Source organism: Pseudonaja textilis, chromosome 4 (genome assembly GCF_049901715.1).
Source record: "Pseudonaja textilis isolate UNSWEBS1 chromosome 4, rPseTex1.2, whole genome shotgun sequence".
Classification (NCBI taxonomy): domain Eukaryota; kingdom Metazoa; phylum Chordata; class Lepidosauria; order Squamata; family Elapidae; genus Pseudonaja; species Pseudonaja textilis.
The window spans coordinates 32,042,382-32,064,010 of NC_141993.1; positions in this window are offsets into that span (position 1 = coordinate 32,042,382).

Sequence of the window (21,629 nt, forward strand, 5' to 3'; positions counted from 1 at the left end):
TAAGTTCTTAAATTTCTATTTAAAACTTGTTTGGATAATGACTGAGGGAGACTCACTTAGTGCCGTGAAATATGTTATTCCAAAGGTTCCTAATAACAAGAAAGCAGTTAATATATAACTTTCAAAAATAATTAGAAAAGGAAATATACAAATTCGCTGTCCATAAAGGTATAGATAACAGTTCAAGTGTAGATGGCATTTGCTTACTTCCCAGAGCTCTAAACCCACCATAGACCATTGTGTTGCAATTTCCTCCTGAGGAGCATCTGTCTGGAACACTTGTGGGTGATCCCAAGTCATTTTGCTTATCTGGAGTAGAATCCCAAATTGCTGCTCCACTCACTGCTTCCTAATTCCACCACAGTTGTCAACTCCACTCTCAATGGATCTATCTTCAGTTTGCCATTTCTTCCCTGGAAGTTTCCATTTCCCATAATTCCTAAATAACATATAATCGAGAAAAAGTTTTGGGTTTTTTTTTATAAAAATATTGCCACCTACTTTTACATCTGCAATCAAACTGATATTTACCACCACATTGGAAAAATCCGACCTCTGCTTTCCCCATAGGTGGATGTTATATTACCCAGTTAGGGTTTCAAACAGAAGGCTGTTTGGAAAAATTACTTTGAGGTGGCAAAAATTGTGATTAAGATAAAAGGATATTTGTTAAGTATAAGTGATGTATAATAGGAGAGCAAAGGGGATATTAGAAAATCAAGGGGATGCTTGCTTACTTCCTCTTGGAGTGATTCCTGGCTTCGATCCAAAAATCCAATTGGTTGAATGGTAGGCACTTCCACCACACTGGAGGATTGCTAAGTACTTCCACATGCTTTCTAAACTCCCATGGTACCCTGGAAACAGGCACCAAAAAATTACAGATGTTCCAGATTAGCTTTGTCAACATGCTAATTGGGAATTTGGGGTATTGTAGTCCCAACACATATGGAAGGAACCAGCTTGAGAAAGCCTGTTTAGGAAGAAAATTGCAAGCAAGGGAAAATCACACAAGCAGAAAGATTGGTCTTCCAGACCCAGATGTTTTGTCCTTCAAGCTCTCTCCTCCCAGACAGTTTCAACATTCCCAGCTGGATTTCTTTGTTGACCCACATGATGGAAAATTACACATACTTGAATTAATGAACAAGAAACAAACTTTGTGTTCACTTTGCCTGCAGATGTTTCTAAAAACATTAAAATTATGCTACAAATACCAATTTTCCATACTATCTTTTTCCTATTTCATTATTGTTTTTACATTAGAAAGTTATTCTAAAATGTTATAAATGTAAACGGCAGAAAAGAATAATATTAAAATAATAATTAAAGTTACTAATAATAAATAATTATTGCTTAATAATAATTAATTGCATATTTAAAAATATGTATGCTTCACACATCTCTTTATACTCAATCTAAATGACCTTATTTTGCCCCATTTATTGAATGATATTAGAAATTAGAAATTTTGAAGTTTTTAACAAAGCTCCTACAACTTGTATATTATTACGTTTGGATTTTATATTCTTTTTCTATATGTCTTTATGATATAGATTTTGCATTTTTGAAAAAGGAGGTTCCAGTCTCATTTGTTTAATATGGCATTTTCTTAATTGTATGAGTTATAAATTTTATTGTATTGTGAAAGCTTGAAATCCATGGGATAAAGGGTACAATACAAATATATTGTGATTGATTGATTATTTGTCATTCTCAGGAATTATAGTAACAAGCAGGAAGAAGGATATGGTGTATCTCTGTTGAAACCCCAGATGATCAAACACTCAAAAATTATGAAACACATCATTCAAATCTATTCCTTCTCAATCACAGCTTTCTTTTATTCTACCACATTTTCATTAAAAGTAGTAATGTGACTCCCTAAACTGGCCTCTAGCTTTTGAACAGGAATGTAGCTGTTTAAGCTTATTGGATCTTTGTTTATTAAAGAGACAGAAATCTTAAACAGCTAAATCAATAGCTGTAGAAGCAACATAGATTTTATTTTCATTTGTCCAAATTCTAATAATAATTATGTAGGGTTTTTTTTCTTCCTTAGCTACTAAGGCTTATGCAACTTGATTGACAGACACATTTATATTGCTTAAATTCTCTGCTTTATTTTCTAATACATCAATGAATGTCACATGCTGCATTGTGGCCTAGTGATTAAGATGTTCACCTCTCATTCGGAAGGTTGAGAGTTCATTCCTAGCCAGTGGCAGATGTTTCTCAGGACGCAAAGAGAAAATATCTGCTATGAACTCCATTTAGGCATCAGGAAGGGCATCTGGCTAGTAAATTTTCTTCTTTCAGTTGCCCTGATTCTATCCTGAAATAAGCATTGTAGACAGAAAAAATGATAGTGTCATATTAGTTGACTCAAAGAATATCCCAGTGAGCTGACTGGCACCAAATTCCAGTTCTGTTTGTCAACCAGAATCACAGGATGATGCAATCATCAAAAGATATATCTACTTGTGTGTGCCAAATGATGCCTAATATGTCTGATTATAGCTTTTGAGACATTTGTACTAAATATGAAAAATCTCTTTATTGAACAAAATATATATTTTGAATAACAATATGTAACAAATAACATGAACTATTTATAATGTTGAGAGTTGTAAATAATTGTACAATGAAATTGACGTTATGAGGATGAATATTCAGTTCAATAAGCTTGTCTATAAAATCAAACTAAAGGTCTACATGGTACTATACTTCTTGGAAAGTATCATTAAAATCACATGGCAATGGTTATGTATTTTATATTCCCTGTAGCATATTCAATCTGTAGTCATACAGATTGAACTGGAAAATACCCCTAGACAAAATTAAATAAAACTTTATGTCAAGTAGGCAAATATGGCATCCTGAATTCTTGAAATTTCCTATCTTTAACTGTATATCTAGAATCGACTCTACTCTTTCCTACATATTGAATAACAATATTATCTGAGGTGTTTTTCTACTGATGTTTTAATAGATTACTGTTTTAATTGGACTACACCTGACTTCACAATGCCCAGCAAGTAAAACCTGACATGTAGAATATTCTACTTGTCAACTTAAAAAGCATTCCAAAAAGTTTTTATTTTTGAAAAAAGCATTTAAAATAATATTCATGAGCCAATGAACCAAAATGCATAAATCAATGCATTTTGAAAAACATCACTGCTTGTTTTTTAAACCAATTTTAATAGCTTTTAATTATTTTTCTGCCTTCTAAAATTTTCATTCTAAAGTTTTAATTTTTATATTTTGTTTTTATATTTTAATGTTTAATGTACACCACCCAGAACTCCACTCTCCAGGGAGCTGGACAGTTTGAAATGTGAAAAATAAAAAGTGGAGAGATAAATATATTCAATTAATTTATTCTGGGACATCAATTTGGTGTCACACCTAATTTCTCATAAGAAATTGAGATTGGTCTGGTTAGACAATATTCAATCCTATTTGTGCATTATAAACATTTGATTGTTCTCAGTTTTGTAGTTATCCTAGCTCCTTCAAGAAATACTTGATGTTTGTTTGCATGTATTAATAATATATTACATGACTAACTTTGTCCTCCATTTATCACTTCAACTTTTAAGCATATATGTACTGCTAAAAGTATGGAGTGCTCTTAGCACTTTTTAAATATGGATTAGTGATAAGGATTCCCTCCATCTTAGTACATACCAAGATAAAATATTTTATTCATCCAAAAGGAAATTGTGTACAATTTTTTGAGTTATTTACTTTGTATGCTAAAATATATATTGGATTACTTTTTAATTCATATTCTTATTAGTTTACCCTGTTTCAGTTTTAAAAAATTGAAATAAAAGGAAATACTTTCATTAAAGTGGACATTCTGAGCTTGGCACATATTACTGTTGTTTCACTGTAAATAAATTCAGTTATTGGGAATTTTAAATTTTATCTTGTTCTTTTTTTATTTCTTCATTCATTCATTCAATTTATATAATCGATCACCTTGATACGGGCTCTCCTTTTTTGCTTAATGGTATCAATAGACTAAAATAACTTACTGAAAAATCAGAATGCAAAAGGCTGTCAGTAAATTTGTGTATACTGAAATGAAAATCAGCATTTCATTACTTATTTAGTTATTCATTTATTTAAATATCTTTAACCAGGAAAATTCATTAAGATGCAATATCTCATGTACAATGATGGCCTAGGGACAGCAGATGGATTAAAAAATGTAAATACTATTGGGTCTAATATGTGTCCCATTAACACAAATACTAAATTAATATAAAACTTTGGAATAGAACAAACTTTAACTGGTTAAATATATGGTTAAAATAGCTACCATAGAAATGGGTAGCAAATTCTTAGAGATGATAGATGCAGTAAACAAAATATGTCTCAAAAGAGACGAAATGTCAGCAAAATAATTGGCTAGCAGTACTTTATATCAATTAATTCATTTGTGTTTAATTAAAAGGAATCATAACAATTGGCTGCTTTATAAAAGCCCCTTAGCTGTATAGCAGAGTAGATTTCTTTAATTTCTCTTTCTTTTTTCTCCCATTTTTAGAATTTGTCTTCAGCTGGTAATTGTTCACCATTTTTGAATTATTCAACCAACCTCTATTTTCAAGATATCATACTAATTTATTTAGTGCAGAATATATAAAAATAATCAAATAGTCATATTTAAAGTGAAGTCAGATTTAATATGTAGAAATCTGCACTATTTTAAGGTCAGTGAATGTTCATTCAAAATATTTTCACCATAAAGCTGTACCTGTACAAATGCAAATGTATCTATACATTTGCATCTCTCTCTCTCTCTCTCTCTCTCCCTCTCCCTCTCCCTCTCCCTCTCTTTCACACACACACACATACACCCCTCTCATTTATTTTTGTCTATATAAAAATGTTTAACTATTTGAAGCCTCATGGTGCCACCCTTCAATTTATTATGTTTAGTATTCACATTTTAATTTCTAAGGTCAGCTGGATCAAAAAATGCCAACTAAATGAAAGCCATTAATCTCTATGGTTCCTTAGATTAAGCTGACTCTTGATCTGTATAATGCATATTTCCAGATTCTTACAATTGTTACTGAGATCTTTTAAGCAAAAAACAGAACTTTAGACTGTTTTGCCATTCAGTCTTCCCAAATTAAATTAACTGAGGTGATCTCAATCTTTTATAATAAATGTTTTAACTAACAAACATTTCACATTTAAACAAAAAAGAAGATGGGAAAAATAAAAACAAATGTTGCTGAGGGCCACTTTAGTTAGTGGGACAGCTGAAAACTTACATTTCTGGCCTATCATGTGGGCTTTTGTAAAATATACTATCCTTCTTTCACTGCCAAGCAATCATGGACTTGAAGAAATGGACTAGAAGTTGTGGCACTATCCAACTCCCTTAGATATCAACAAAATATCAAAAAAATGACTCCCTTGTTACAGCCTCAAACCCTCACAGCTTCAATCTGAAACTGTACCATGGACCTTACCTCATTCTTAAGAGGTCCTTAAAGGGGTGTGCATAAGTACACCAGTTTGCCTACCGCCCCTGTCTTACTGTCCCCATTTATCTGTATTTATTTCCTTTGTTCATGTTTATGTTCATACCTATACTTTATGTTCATACCTATACATGTTTGACAAAATAAATAATAAAATAAAATAAAATAAAATAAAATAAAATAAAATAAAATGGCAGCAGAAATAGGGCACTTGTACTGGAAGGGAGGGCATATGTCCACATCAGTTTGAAATTGCCAGGAATCACCAATTCTAATTCTACCAGTCACTTCTAATGGCAAAATATGGCATATTGTATGTAACTTGTGGCTGATGTTGGGTGCTGTTGCGTTAAGGGAAGGAGTGCAGCACTTTAACCAATGCAGCCAGTAAACCTTGCTAAGGATGAAATACAAGGAACATCATTGCAGCAGGTCAGAAAAAACACTGCCAGAATATGTTTGGTTAGATGCTAATAGCACAGCCCTCAAACTAATTATTCAGGGATGTCATTTTAATACCATTAATTCTTAATAATAGTCAGTATCAGAAATGTTAGTTATTTAAATTGACTTTATTTTTAATAGAAAATGAAATGACCATCCCTATACATATGATTTTCATCACTCCCCTTTCATTCCGGATAGCCTTAGATATTGTATTCCACATTCTTTGCTGAATATTTCTGTAGATATCTGTGTATATACATTTATATGATAACAGAATAATTGGAAGGGATCTTGCAAGTCTTCCAACTCAACCCCATGCTTAAGCAGGAAACCATTTCAGAAAATGACCGTCCATTGCTTCTTAAAAACTTCCAAAGTTGGAGCATCCTCAACTTCTGAAGGCAAGTTGTTCCACTGATTAATTGTTCTAACTGTCAGGAAATTTATCCTTAGTTCTATGTTGCTTCTCTCCTTGATTAGTTTCCATCCGTTGCTTCTTGTCCTGCTTTAGGTACTTTGGAGAATAGGTTGACTACCTCTTCTTTGTGGCAGCCCCTTAAATATTGGAACACTGATAAAATTGATTGCCTTGATTTAAGCAACGAAATTAAGGTTGCTGATAAGATCTGATAAATTTTGCCAACAATTAATACAATGCTAATACCAGATTTTTTAATTTTTATATAGCCAAAGCAATGCTACCTTCAGATGACAGGAGATACGAGCAGATTCGGGAAACTCTGACTTTTCAGAATTACAAAAGAACTGGCATGTGTGTCTGTGTATTTTTGGGGGTGGGGTGTGTGTGTGTAAGAAATAAATAGAAATGACCTCAAAAGAGATTAAATATCTTAGAAAATGGCATGAAAGTTAGAGAGGAAAAATGGAAAATCATTAATGGAAGGAGAATATAAAGGCTACTTGGCTGAAATCAGAAAGCCAGAGTATTGCATGTTGTAACATTTAATAGCAGGACACAATTATACTAACACAAATATTAGCATTATATACATACACATTTAATTACTGTACTCCTTTTAGGTATAAATAATATTACATTGCAACTTCAGATACAATGAGAAATACCAAGAAAATGAAATTAAATGCAGAAAATAAGAGATTTTTTTAAAAAACTAAGTGTTAAAACTATTTTAACACTATTTTCTCTCTGTCTCTCCTTGCAAAACATTCTTATTTCTACCACAAACATTTTGTGTGAAATAAAACATACTGTATATACTGTAAGAAGAATTGATGAGACAAATTCCAAAGATATATAGTTATCTGTAATGTTTACTTGCCTTAGGTCCTAACTGATCCACACAGTTATGTAAAGAGTTGGGCTTTGTGATTTCTACTGATTATATTAAATATTTGGGATTTACATACCCTTTGGAAAAATGTTTCTAGATATCAGAAAATAAATATGTTGAAACTTTTATAAAAGGTTGAATTGGATGTAAACAGATCGGTTAAAATTCCCTTAAGTTTGTGGGGTAAAATTAATGTTATTAAAATGAATATTGTATCTCTCTTGATTTATGCCCATAGAGGTATTTGTATGGTAATATCAAATAAATATTCCCTTCATAGGAAATGCATTTGTGATAATGTACCACTAAAGTTTTGTTTAGCAAACAGCAATTATCATTTGAAGAAGGTTGTTTTAATCTGTCTGATTTGCAAAAGTATCATTTGGTTTGTATATTATCAGCCATCAATATGTGAAATAAAAATACTCTGGACTTTATGGGAGATGTACAGTGGTGGGATACTAAAATTTTTATTACTGGGTTCTGTGGGCATGGCTTGGTGGGCATGAGCATGTGACTGAGTGGGCGTGGCTTTTTTTGCAGCCCCTACCCATTTTGGGGGACCGCTGGGCCTCAGAGGAGCTTCTAGGGGGGTATGTTTGCTCCTCTAAGGGTCCTCTGAGGCTCAGGAAGAAAAAAAACAGAGCATGGGAGGGACACGCAGCACCCCTCCATCCTCCGTTTTGGGAGTTTTCTGGCCTCAGAAGAGCCTCGGGGGGGGGTTTGCTCCTCTAAAGCTCCTCTGAGACTCAGGAAGGCAAAAAATGAAAGCGGGGGCTGAGCTATTTTTTGCCTTAGCAAGGGGAATCCTGGCACAACTGATCTATGTAGAGCTGATTGTCAGGAAGGAAAAAACAAAAAGAAATACCTTACGCAAACGCCAGGTGGGTGGGGTGAGTGAGGGTGACCAGGTGGGAGGGTGACCAGGTGGGGGCATGGCCAGCCAGAACTTACTACCGGTTTGGCAACCCAGCCCAAATTCTTGCTACCAATTTGCCTGATCCAGTGTGAACCGGCTGAATACCACCACTGGATATGTCTGAAAGCTATTATGTATTTGTCTTGTAGTCTTGGTAAGTTCTTGGAACAACATTGAAAAAAAACTATTTTCAGAAGTGCAGGCAATCTTTGAGCAATGTTGAGGTATAGATTGGGTTTCAATAATGAAACTTATGAACATTTAACTTTTTGGAAAAATTCTAGTCTGTAAAGAAGTGGTAATTTTTTTACCAGGGAATGTTTCAATAGCAATTATGATGTAATTACTATTTAAAGATTTTGCTCAATTTTAACTTGAATTTGGTCTTCTCAAGTCACATCAATAGCAGCATCTTCAATTTAAGAATTTTTTTTGATCAATCAAGATGGTCAAACACTCTGGCCCCTTCAAAGATTCCTGAGATGTTCTGATGGAATCCATGACAAGAGTAAATCCCATAACATATTTCTATGGAAAGCTCAGTAATATTTTACAAGTGGACTTTTCTGAAATATTCAAGACATGGAATAAATAATTGGAATGTTCAATAATGCCCCATGAAAGGCTTAATGTCCTTAAAATTTAAAATTATATGAATATATTTGAAAGTAAATTTGATTCATAAAAAGGTGAATAAAGTGAGGGTTTGACTTCCGACAGAATGTACTTGAATGCATGAACAACAGATTTTTTTTTGAAAGATGTAAAACATTTGAGGGTTCCTTGACCCATATAATATGGTTATGTGATCATCTGGTATCTTTTTGGAATAGTATTTTAATACAAGTAGATTTGTGGGAAAATCTTTAAATGTTAAAGATGTTAGTGTGATGTTGAATTATATACCAAAGTTTTGGAGTCTGACTCTTTACCAGGATTTATGGTTGCATCAAGCATGGGGGAGGGGGTGGATAAAAGAATTATATTGAGAAATTGCAAAAGTGATATTATTCCAGATGTTTGTAATTATCCCATTCATTTTGTTTGGCAGGGCCATTGAAAGTCCTCAGATGATGATCTCACTTCTCAATAGATAATTATGTGAGAAATGAACCTTTATGTAAGAAAACTTGAAGCCCTTTCTTTCTTTTCAGCTGTTCTTGAAGACCCAATGAGGGCAGTGAATATTACACTTTATTAGTGTAATAAAATCACTTTATTAGTGTAATGTTATTTTACTGGCCAAAGAAAATAAAGTTAATTCTGTGATTTTGATTTACTGGAATCTCTAGATTGCTTTCCAATGAAGGGCTATATAATGCAATATAATAATGCAAACGGAAGACTATCAAATAACAAACCAATGCTGCAAGTCAAACAGAATCACAGTTGCTACAGTAAACTAAGTTGGCAAAGATATCTAAGCTAAGAAGACCTATGTTTCTAGGGTTAAATTTAATTTGAATACAGTAAACCAACTTGTTTGGGAGTAATGTACACCTCCCATCCTCAGATCCTGAACAGACAAATAGTCCACGGATAAGATTTACATCTTCTTTATAATTAATTTGAGACAAATGGTCTTTTTCCAGTCTGTTATGTAGTCCAAACATTGATTCAGAACATTGGGAATAATATTTTTATTTAATGGAAAGGAGAGACAGAGATACGGATTTTTTTTAAACAAATTTTATTCAGTTTTTCACATTAAAAACAAAAATCTCTTTTTAGTGGACAACATATTTCCGGGTCATCACCTTTACATATAAATATGACAGCAATTATACATTCATATATGCATACTTAATTCTATTATTACCTTTTCCATTCCAAATTTTCAGTAAGGAGAGAAACAAGCACATTAATTCTAGCCTCTTTCATTAATCTAAATTGAAACATTTTTTTGTTTCATTTCAATTATTTCAAATAAAATATTTATTTTAAAAATAAAGATAAACAATATGTGTTTGCATAATAATAATAATAATAATAATAATAATAATAATAATAATAATAATAATAGTTACCAATGTGTCCCCTTGCTTTTAATAGTCTATATTAACTTATTAATTTAGTTGGTTCTTTAGTCTGTCATATTCCCTTTCCATTACACATTCTTTTTATAAATTCTAGATTAATACAAATTTTAACACTAAAAAAAATAAAAACAAGTATAGGTTTCCCCCCTTTTACTGTTTTGAGTGTGACACCTCAATGGTTAAAATATACCTTTATTCCTTCATCTTGATTCCCAATAAACCATTATTTTTAAGAAGTTACAATAATAATAATTACATCTTTTCATTTGGATTCCACAGCATGTTTTCCCCCCTTGATTTTTAATAAGAGTTATCAGTATCTATATTACCCTATTTTCTAAATATTTTTAATTGCAAAATCTCCCTTTTAATTGATCAACCATATCTCTGAAAAAACAATTTCTTTTTAACACTTTACTATTTCCGTATTTCTTTATTTCATGCACCTGTTTCTAACTGCTTCTCCTCCCCCTCTTTTCCCCAAATCTTTTCTCATTCCAGTTTATATCCCTCTCTTTCTTAATATCTTCCTTTCCCCTTTTCTGCTGGGTCTTTCTGCATTTTCTGACTTCACAGGTATTCCCCCTTTTGATTGCCTTCTTAAATCTCAACTTTTTAACCTTCCTTCTTCCCCCACTTCTTTGTAGTGTTCTTTGTGTTAATTGTCCATTTAAAATGTCTTCTCCTTGAATCGACTCCTCCTCCTCTGAAGCTCTTTCTTCTTGTTCTTCAATCGCCATTTTCATTTTTTCTAACACAGAGCAAAGTGATTCGCCTCTTTCCTGTAATAATTCTCTCATATTTTTAAGTTCCATTTTTAATTCCCGAAGAGATATCATCATTACACACTCTTACATTTTATGATCGTTAAAGTCCACAAAAAAACCACTTTTACTTTCCTTCTTTCTTCTTTCAATTTTCTAAAGTTCTGTTATTCCAGCCGAGGGTCTATACCAAAAACATCAATCAATCCCACAGTTAGTCTTTCCTTGCTTTTTTTAATTTTATTTGATTTGATTTGTCAATTGTTTACAAGATAATAAGTATAAGTGTATACATAGTTATGAATACATGAGATGGGTACATATAAGAAAAATAAAAGAAAAATAAAAGAAACAATAGGACAGGGACGGTAGGCACGTTGGTGCACTTATGCACGCCCCCTAGAGACCTCTTAGGAAAGGGGTGAGGTCAATAGTAGACAGTCTAAGGTTAAAGTTTTTGGGGTTTGGGGAAGAAACCACAGAGTCAGGTAGAGTATTCCAGACATTGACCACTCTGAAGTCGTATTTCCTGCAATCAAGCTTCGTGCGGTTAACCTTGAGTTTGTATCTGTTGTGTGCTCTTGTGTTGTTATGGTTGAAGCTGAAGTATTCATTGACAGGTAGGACATTGCAATGTATGATTTTATATACCATGCTTAAATCAGACCAAAGACGGCGTAATTCAAGGTTTTCTAGTTCTAGAATTTCAAGTCTGGTGGCATAAGGTATTCTACAACGAGTAGAGGAGTGGAGAACTCTTCTTGTGAAATATTTCTGGACTTTCTCAATTGTGCTAATATCAGATACGTAATGTGGGTTCCAGACTGATGAGCTGTATTCGAGTATTGGTCTAGCAAATGTTTTGTATGCTCTAGTTAGTAGTGTGATATTACCAGAGAAAAAGCTACGTAAGATTAGGTTAACAACTCTTAATGCCTTTTTGGCTATGTAGTTGCAGTGGGCTCTAGCACTTAGATCATTAGAGGTGAGTATTCCAAGGTCCTTTACAGAGCTTGGATCATCAACAAGATCTTGACTATTCAGCTTGTATTTTATTTTCAGATTTTTTTTGCCAATATGTAAGAGAGAGCATTTATTTGTTGAGATTTGAAGTTGCCATTTGTTTGACCATTCTGATACACAGTCAAGATCTTTTTGAAGGGTAGCAGTATTGTCTGTGGTATTGAACAGCTTTACATCATCAGCGAAAAGAACGCAGTTGCTCTTAATATGATCACAGAGGTCATTTATGTAGAGTATGAAAAGAGTTGGTCCTAGAACACTGCCTTGGGGGACATCACTATTGACAGGTACAGAATTTGATAGGACGCTCCCAATTTTGACCATTTGTTGTCTGTTTGACAGGAATGCTTCTATCCAGTTATGCAGTTGTCCAGAGATACCATAGGATTTTATTTTTAGTAGTAGTTTGTCATGTACCACTGAATCAAAGGCTTTTACAGAAGTCTATGTAGATTGCATCTATTGTTTTGCCCTGATCAAGTTGTGTAGTCCATATGTTTTTGCAGTGTAAGAGTTGCAGATTACAGGATAGTTTTTTTCTGAAACCAAATTGTTTATTGGAGAGTAGGTTGTTTGTTGTTTTTTCTTTATTCTAGTTCTGCTTTCACTTTCTAAGATTCTTACTTTGTTTCAATATTTTTTTAATGTTATATCCTCGCAAGTTCATTCAGAAACAGGACACTTTCCCTTTTGTTTGAGCTCAAGTTTTGTGAAAAGGTGGCACTCTCCATTATACAAAGTCTTCACCTTTTCCCTCTATTTTTTTATTTAGGGTTTTTCGAACCTCAATATTCCAGCACAGTCCAGTCTCCAATTTGTAAACTTTATTATTATTATTATTATTTGACAATCTTAAGTCCAGCTTTATTTTATGCCTGTTTATTCCCGAAATATTTTAGTTCAATTTAGTTAAATCTTTAGTTCCAGTTTCTTCCTTTCCCGGTTCGAAGCCCCACTTAGCTGTCAAAAATATTTTTTTTTTCCCCCTGTCCCTTGTAATTTCGCCGCTCACTTTTCTTTTCTTAAAAATTTCATGTTACCTTAATCCCAGGGCACTTTTGTTTAGTTGTATTGCCCAGTTGTCCTGGTTCAGATGTTATCCACCTCTTTCTTCCCTCTTGCACAAATCTTAATCCAGCTGAGTCCTCCTCTTTGGGATGGCCATTTTAAACCATCACTGCAGTCATCTTTGGGGGGAAAAAGACCAAGCCCAGGGGGGGAGATGCAGCTCCCCTCAACCTGGCTTGTGGCTTCCCCTTACTCTGCTGCCCCTCCAAGGCAGCTTCAGCCCCTAATCATAATAATCGGGACTCTTCAACAAAAGAGCATGGACCATAGCCACAGAGAGTTGTGATCTACGGTCCGTCAGCGAGGAGGCTCCGCCTTCCTCCAGAGAGATAAGGATTTTTGTTGTCTTGTAAATATCAAGTTGTCCCATTTACAGTGGTTGGATTACCAAATAATCTCACTTTTATATTGTTTCAAAACAAATGTATGACTGTGGTAACATATATCTTCGGAGCGATTTCCATATTATTATTATAAAAGAATATAATTACAAGAGACCCTAGAACTATGGCTCAATCAGTGTTAAACATATTGTTATTCTATTCTCTGGTTCAATTAGGTGATTATTGATTTAATCTGTAACTACAAAATGATTACTTTCTCATTAATAGAACTATATGGTAAATGAGCCTGATCATTCCATATTATATTTATACGGATCTCCTGATAAACTCCTCTGGCAAGATAATGTAAGATTGGATAATAGGCTCATATTCAATGAAATGCTTGCAATAGCATGAGAAATGAATTGCCACAATACGATGCATTGTATATATAATGTTCTGGGACAAATTCTACCTGCATATATATGTAAGTGAATTCACAAATAAATGTACAATGTGAACATGCACAGTTTGAAAATAATAATAAAAATAAATGAAGGGGTGAGATTTCACCCCCAACTGTTTTAACAAATCCATATAGATTGACTTTAAAATATTAGTACACCCTGTTCATTTTATCATCTGAACAAGTGACCCTGACAATATCTTGATTAGATTATATGCAGAATGAAACTCAATGCAGATATATACAGAGGTTGTGTTGGGTCATTCTTGTTTTCTATTTCCTTCTAGATTTATTTAACACAGAGCTCTGTAGCTCATTGTTTTGTGCTGTTACCACAGACATTTCCATAAAGACATTTCAAAGCAAATAGCTTTGGCCTTAACTGTACTTTTTTTTTTCCTATTTACATTTTGATAGTTGGGACATATTTTGTAAACAATGGTATTCTAGTTAACTGCTGCAGCTTCATCACTACCAAACATAGGAATTCCATGAGCAAGAAACCTGCCTCCTTTTCTCTCTCACCCCCTTTGTCTTCAATACCTTTGGCTCTGTCACACTAGTTTACATGAAATGCTGTTTCCTGAGCACTGACCTTTTCGACACTTACGTAGACTCAGCATCTTAATTGCTGTTGGTGTGAATCATCTAAGCTGGTGCATAATTTTTTCAGACATTTATAGGATGCCTACTCTAGATATTTGCTATGAGTCACAAAAATGTAGAAATCTATAACCCACATGAAAATTACCGCCACTTTATATTAGACGTATTTGTATATTTAAAACCACTTTGAGTTTTTGGGGGGGTGGGGAGGCGGGTTTTTATTTTGATTTGAAATTGTTACACGATCAATCATCATGAGAAAATGATACCACAGATTTTTGGATTGGACCAGAATTTAATCCATATCTTTGCTGCTCATCCCCTGATTTATCAACGTTACAGTGAAATGTATTCTACGGAGGCAATGAACTCCACTCAAATCATATTTCTTGCACACAGATGTCCTGAAAACTGATTGCATGTGGGGCCTTCATCTTAAACCCTATTCATATGTATCGTTTGGTGCTGTTCCATAACCTTTGTGATATATTTCTAGCATGATCATCTGACGATTGCTCTACAGTGTTCTAAATTTCCTGCTTATGATACAATGGCAAAAAGTCATTAAACATTAGCAGTAATAGTATTTTCCCTGTAATAAAGTGTTAATTACTTCCACATGTTAATAGAGTGGCAGAGGGGGGGAGAGGAGGGGATGGAGAGCAATTTTTGCTATTGCTACAGTGCCTAAAATAATTTCCATGTGATAATTTTCCAGGATATCAAAAACTGAATAATTATGCACTAATTAAGAAAGTAGAGCCTACTCTGGAGTTAAGACGGCATTAATTTTAATGTTTTTACAGTCCTTTAATTGGGGAAAGGGCTGTAAATTGAGAACTGACGTACTCTCCTACTCTAAGCAGGCCTGCCTTGCAAGCTGCCTCCTATATCCTGCAACCCAAGGTCAACACAAGTTTGCAAAATCCCTCTGCTCTTCATAGGAAATGTATTGGTGCTGAAGCGTACATCTATCACTCTGACAAGCATTTAACTCTCCAAGAGCACATACTCTCACTTCTTAAATTATTAATTGCATTAAATACATTTTCATATCGCAGCCTGTTTGCTACAAACTGTTCCCTGGTAGGGAGATGCAGTCCCACCACAGTACGATATAGCTCACCTTCTGTTCTTTTCAGCATTGGAGTGCTGAATAGATACAGGGGGCTGTATCTTTCAAGGCTCTTTTCAAACTATACATGTATAAAATAACCCTGCTGGAAAAGAAGTCACCTTAGAAATAAATATGAAACCAAAGTGACATGGTTGTGCCTGAGAGAGATTTACCAATTTGTTTATTTATTTGTGTTCTTGTATAATAGATATCAACCTTGTAGTATTGGTTTTGGGGCTGTTTCCAATCTCCAGAAAAAATGTCACTGTTTCTTTCCTGATTTCTGCCAGAGAAACTCTTCATTCTCTTCATTTCATTTGCACCAGTAAAAATGTATTGTGGTCATCTAACAAGGCCAAGTACAAGCCTGGTGGATTATATAATATATTGTTTCCATTCGTCAAACCTGCATTTGAAGATATTTCGTGGAATTCTCTCCTTGAATGCAAAGACATGAATACCAACACCCCAATGGAAGCCCTCAAAGGGAAATCATCCTTTCCCCCGAATATTCAACTGGATTCTGCCTTCCTGTTGTTTAAGATTGTTGTTCTTTGTCCTGCCGTCTGGGTTGACAAAATGCAGGCTTTGTCCTATGATGCACCTCCAAGTAATAAAATAGTGTTATCATAGTCCCCTTTTCTGAAGGCGAGACATAACCAGCTTTCTTAATCTCTTTCCTCAAAGTCACAAGTCTGCAGCTCTTATTCTTTCTGGATTTTATGGGTTCTCAGCATGAATTTAGTCAGCCACTCTTCTCTTTTACTTTTCTATTATCAGTATCTGCCTACAACCTTTCACTCCCAACAGAGTTGCTTTATTATCCCATTGGTGACTAGGGCAGACTTCAATTCCAAATAACTAAGCCTTTTTAAAATCCCCTTGAAATTTCAGTTTTCATGCATCACTGGATACCTGTATTCTAATGGCATTACAGTAATTCAGATTAACTTCCTCAATGAAGTTAAAGATTCACTCACAAGTATCTTTATAGTATAGGTCACCATCAGTTTCTTCAATAACCTCTCCACCAGAAAGGCGGTTATTAGATCATACGTTTAAAATAATTCCAGAAGATTTAGAAGCTTTCAGAGCCTGATATGTTGCTTCTCTATGCAGTAGTGTAATATTTTGCATGCATAATGGGAATGTTATATGGAAAATATGGAAACAACTTTTGAATCGTATTCATTAAGCTATGCAAAATTCTTTTCAAATTCTTTTATGAGTTCTATAATAAACAACTTATAAATCTTGAAATTTGTGGATTGTATCTAATGGGCCTTTCAATCATATATCCTAATGCTGTCCCATCTTCCAGAAGCTTAGGGTTCTGTTAATACATTTGGCTTACCCTCTGATTACCCAGCACAACCCAATATAAAACTGAGAAGGAATTCCTTGAGTTAAAAAGGAGTTGTCAAGAAAGCAATTCCTAACTCTTTCTTTTATCCATTTTTTTTTAAATTCCTGGCAGGACGAATCCAAAGTACTATGGTAATTTTCCACATGCCCAGTACACTAGACACATTATTGTCACCACTTTTGTAAAAAAAAGCATGAGCTTAATAATAAACAGGTATAAAGCAATAGTAATGTTATTATTTATTATGGTCACAGAGCAGCATTACAAATAAGAGACATAAGTTTTTGTTTTTAAAGAATAAAAATTTAAATTAAAAAAAACAAAAACAAATAAGAGACATAAATATTCTGCCCACATATTGCATAGCAATGAACAATGATGGATTATAATATTTTCCTTTTGTTTATTTAAACCAAAGAAAATCTTGCCTTATGTATGGAATAAACTCTGTAGTTCTTGTTAAAGCATGGTGGGAAATGAGACAACATAAAGTCAAGACAAACTGCGAACAGGCCAGCACAGACATTTGTCATCCGACCTTTTAGTTCCTCTTCCCATGTTCCAGTTTCTCTATTGGCATTGCATTAATTAGAAATTTAGGTAAATGACATAAATGCCCCAATTTTTTATTTCTGCCAAGAGAACAATTAGGCCATTAGAAATAACAAATGGCCTGGATTCATGCTGCCTGTTGAAAATTTCAAGCTGCATTATTTCTGACAAGGAAAAAAAAAGAACCAACCTACATACACACAAAACAAATAATAGTTGTTTTGGCCAATTTCTACCACAAGTGATGTCAGCTTTAGCAGATGCAGCATACTGCTGTTTTTTTCCCCTGTTGTCATGCCTCATTAAAGTATGCTGACTCTTGTGGATTCACATTTCCTTTAGGTAAATAGTTATTTACGTGAACGGCAACATTTTTCTTTGGTGACAATTTCTAATTGTTCAGGCAACCAAGGGTGATGTATTAACCACTCTGAATAAAGCCTCACCTGCAAAACAAATTACTTTAAATTAACTATCCTTTTCACAAGCAAGGCAAAATTTCCAAATGGACAAATTAGGCCTTTCTTAACCACATATGGTAAGTGTTTTAAGCATTTCCCCACTGGTGCATATTCCAGAGAGCAGCTCTTCATGATGGAGTGAAAGACTTCGGGCTCATTTGGGGGTCTTTTCAATGCCAGCGCTTACCCGGATTGGATGGGAAGGGGCTGAAAAATCTGACGAGTCGCGGGGCTCATTATTCAGTAGTTTGCTTTTCACAACAGCCTGTCCCTACCAGCAATCCCAAGTGAACAGTTCTCTCACCGCATTGACCATAGCATCTCAAGTTAGCTGCTTCTTACCCAGATTACAAGGTACTAACTGTTGTTAATATACAATTATGTGAATTATGAAAAGGAGTGACCATGTATGGGTTTTCTTTGGCAGAAATGCAGGAAATAGCAAGAAAGATGCATAAAGGAAGATACAAGAAAGAAGCAAAAAGAAAGGAAGCTTCAAAACAGTGCACATGCACATACATATACATATATGCATGTATATACAGATATATCTGCATTTGTGTTTTGGATACTTATATACAAAATAGTATCTGGGCAAAATAAAAAAAATAGTTAGAAGTAATTGCCTTCTTGGTTCCTATAATACTTGTAATCCTGTATGATCATGGGTGCATATGATGAATGGAAACCACAGATTTTTGCAGAATTTGATTATTGCCAACAATGGAATCTCTTTGCATGCACAAAGGAAAAGGATACCATCTATTGTCATTAGCTTATGCCACACAGATTTGGATATCAGTCCCCAAATTTGAGATAGCAAAATCTAAATTAGATTAAATTAAATTAAATTAGACCCAGGAGACGATTGGAAGATGAGATTCAGTATTGATTCAGGAACATCTGTACACATTGGGGAAATCCTATTATATTGGAAGATCATTTCCTATTCAGGAGATATTGGAAACAGTATTCTTGCGACTTAAAATGTTTTAGATCTTCAGAAGTAGAACTATTTTTCTGTGCATGAGCTAAAACATAAAATATAAAAGCACTTTCTGCATCACTTTTTTTTCTGTTGCTAATTCCCCTTGCCTTTTTTTGGCCAATCGTTATCTTACCCATAAAATATTATCACCAGTATGTGGGTGCATTCAAACCAATTAGACAATGCAGCACAAATGGAACATTTCTTTGGAATGACTTCTACAGACTCAGATGTGGTGTAGATACTCTAAAAGCATCAAATTAGATTAGACTTTTCCTCCCTTCTTTCTGTTTGTAAGGCAACAATTTAATTAGCACTTCTTTGGTGCTAATATTTACAGTACAAGTCTAATGCAAATAGGGTGATCAGTAAAATGGGTGTAGCTTTTAACACATGCTCTTACTTTATGTTTAATTATGTTGATTACTTTTAAACTCCCGGTTTGGCATCACCTTGCCTGCCTTAATGTGTTATGCTTGAAGCCATGTGGAGAACTGACCTCAATATAATAGTGGCAAATCTCATTTGGTTACCTTTAGCTAATTAAAATATACACAGTACCATTGTGCTATTATTCATCTCTTCCTTTCCACTCCCCCAACATTATATGCTCTAAACCAAACTTTATCGTTAAGGTTGACGCCTGTCACTGCCTGGTGAGCCTCATGCAATTCCTGTAATTAGGAGGGGTGTTTATTTCACTGCTCAGTTATAATAATGACTGCTCTGATCATCAGTGTAAAATATTGTGACTACTTAAGTCCTTATTTGGTGTTAAGCCTTTATTGTAACAGGCCAAAATTCATACATGTGTAGATGATGAAGGGGAGGGAGAGGGAAGCCAAGAAAGAAAGGAAGAAAGGAAGGAAGGAAGGAAAGAGAAAGAAAGAAAGAAAGGGGGAGGGGAGGAAAGAAAGAGAAAAAAAAAGAAATATGTATTTTCATTTATACAAGTTGCTTGGAACTGTCATAAATGAGAATAATGGGAATAAGAAGAACTCAGTTTACATAAGCTTATGTAGCTACTAGAGTACAAAGCAAAGAAGACATAAATATTAAGGTCCTTCAAATGTTCTTGTGGTGTAGAAGTACAAAAAGCATGTTGTTATCTTGCTTTTGATCATTCTGTGTCAACAGGGAAGATCTCATGTGAAATTATAGGAGGAAAAAATGTCATGGATAAAATTATTTATGGGGTATGGGTATGCCCAATGTATTTCCTATTTCTTCATGGCTAATAGTTGCTGCTTTTCTGAGATAAAGCAAGATTGCATTGATTTTTCTTCTTTCTTTTAGAAAAGCTACCAAAATTGTCCCCGAAAAAGCAGGAAATCCTCTGCCTTGGGCATTTTGTGATAAATCAGGTTCCTATAGGAGTCTCTGTCTCTGTCACTCTCTCTCTGTGTGTGTGTTTCTGTCTCTGGCTGTCTCTCTCTCTCTAACTGGTCACTTTTGGGTCTCTTCTTGCCATTTTCCCTTGGTTGGTTCCTTCAAAATTAATCAGGTTCAGTTGTATGCTGTTGCAGCATTCCAGATGATCAGGATTCCTGACCTGGGAGAATATTTTTGGTCAGGCATGGCAAGTGCAGTAAGGTCACAGCTAACCTGAATTGAAGGAGTAAATTTAATTGGCAATGACAGAAAACCTCCCAAAGACCTGAACTAGGTGATTTTGAGCTGACAATTTAGGTATCAGGAGTATTTTGTATCAGAAAGAAATGATACTCTTTAAAAATCATACAGTTAACATTTGTAAATGGATTGCATTTTTCAACAATAGTAATAACAATAACACGATGACTTGGTATGTGGGAAAGACCTTGAGATGGGGCAAGGAGATATTGCCTAGAGAACGGCCAGATAAGAAAGAGAATAGCGTGCAGCTGGATAGTGGCTGGGTCAAGAGGCTCAGAAGGGACCCTCCCTTGTTTCTCTGGCGATAAAGAAAACAGCTGGGCAATTGCAGTAGCAGGATTCTGTTAATCAAGCTTTACAATAAAATAGAATTAGTTTATCTGGTTGTGCTTCCTTTTTCATCTACCTGGGAAAGTTGACATCAATCTTGGAAATCTCATACTCTCTTCCAAGAAGAGGAATTTAAGGAATTCAAGGAACTCCACTAGCTACAGAACATCTGATAACAGCATTGTTGCAACCCCAGCCACAAGTGGATAAACAGACAATCAATTTGCAAAATGCCATAGTATTATTAACACTATAGCTGGGACAGAATTTTCCCCAACACATGGCAGCACAAACAGTGGTGACTCTTTCCCAGATACCATTACACTATGCCAGACCAAGAATTCCCAAAAGGCTTTTTTCCTCCTCATTGCCTATCTTCAGGGGGTAGAGGTGGAGGTGGAGGAGGTGTTTGTTCTCTTAGTTGTCTTTGCTGAAGTCTGAACTTTGGGATCCCATTTCAAACTCTAAGCTTCTACCCTGGTTTCCCCATTGCAAGAATTCTTCATTGCATTTTTAATTACTTTTTTTAAGGAGAGATATTTCACACTTTTCTCTTTGGCTCGCTTGTTGTTTTCTATGTTGTACTGGTCAAACACAACCAACTGGACTACCTGAATTGATTTTCCTTTTCTTTGCTTTCAGCAAACTTTCAGCTCAGGATTGGATCCTATTAATTAATATACTTATGAGCGGTAGAAATCC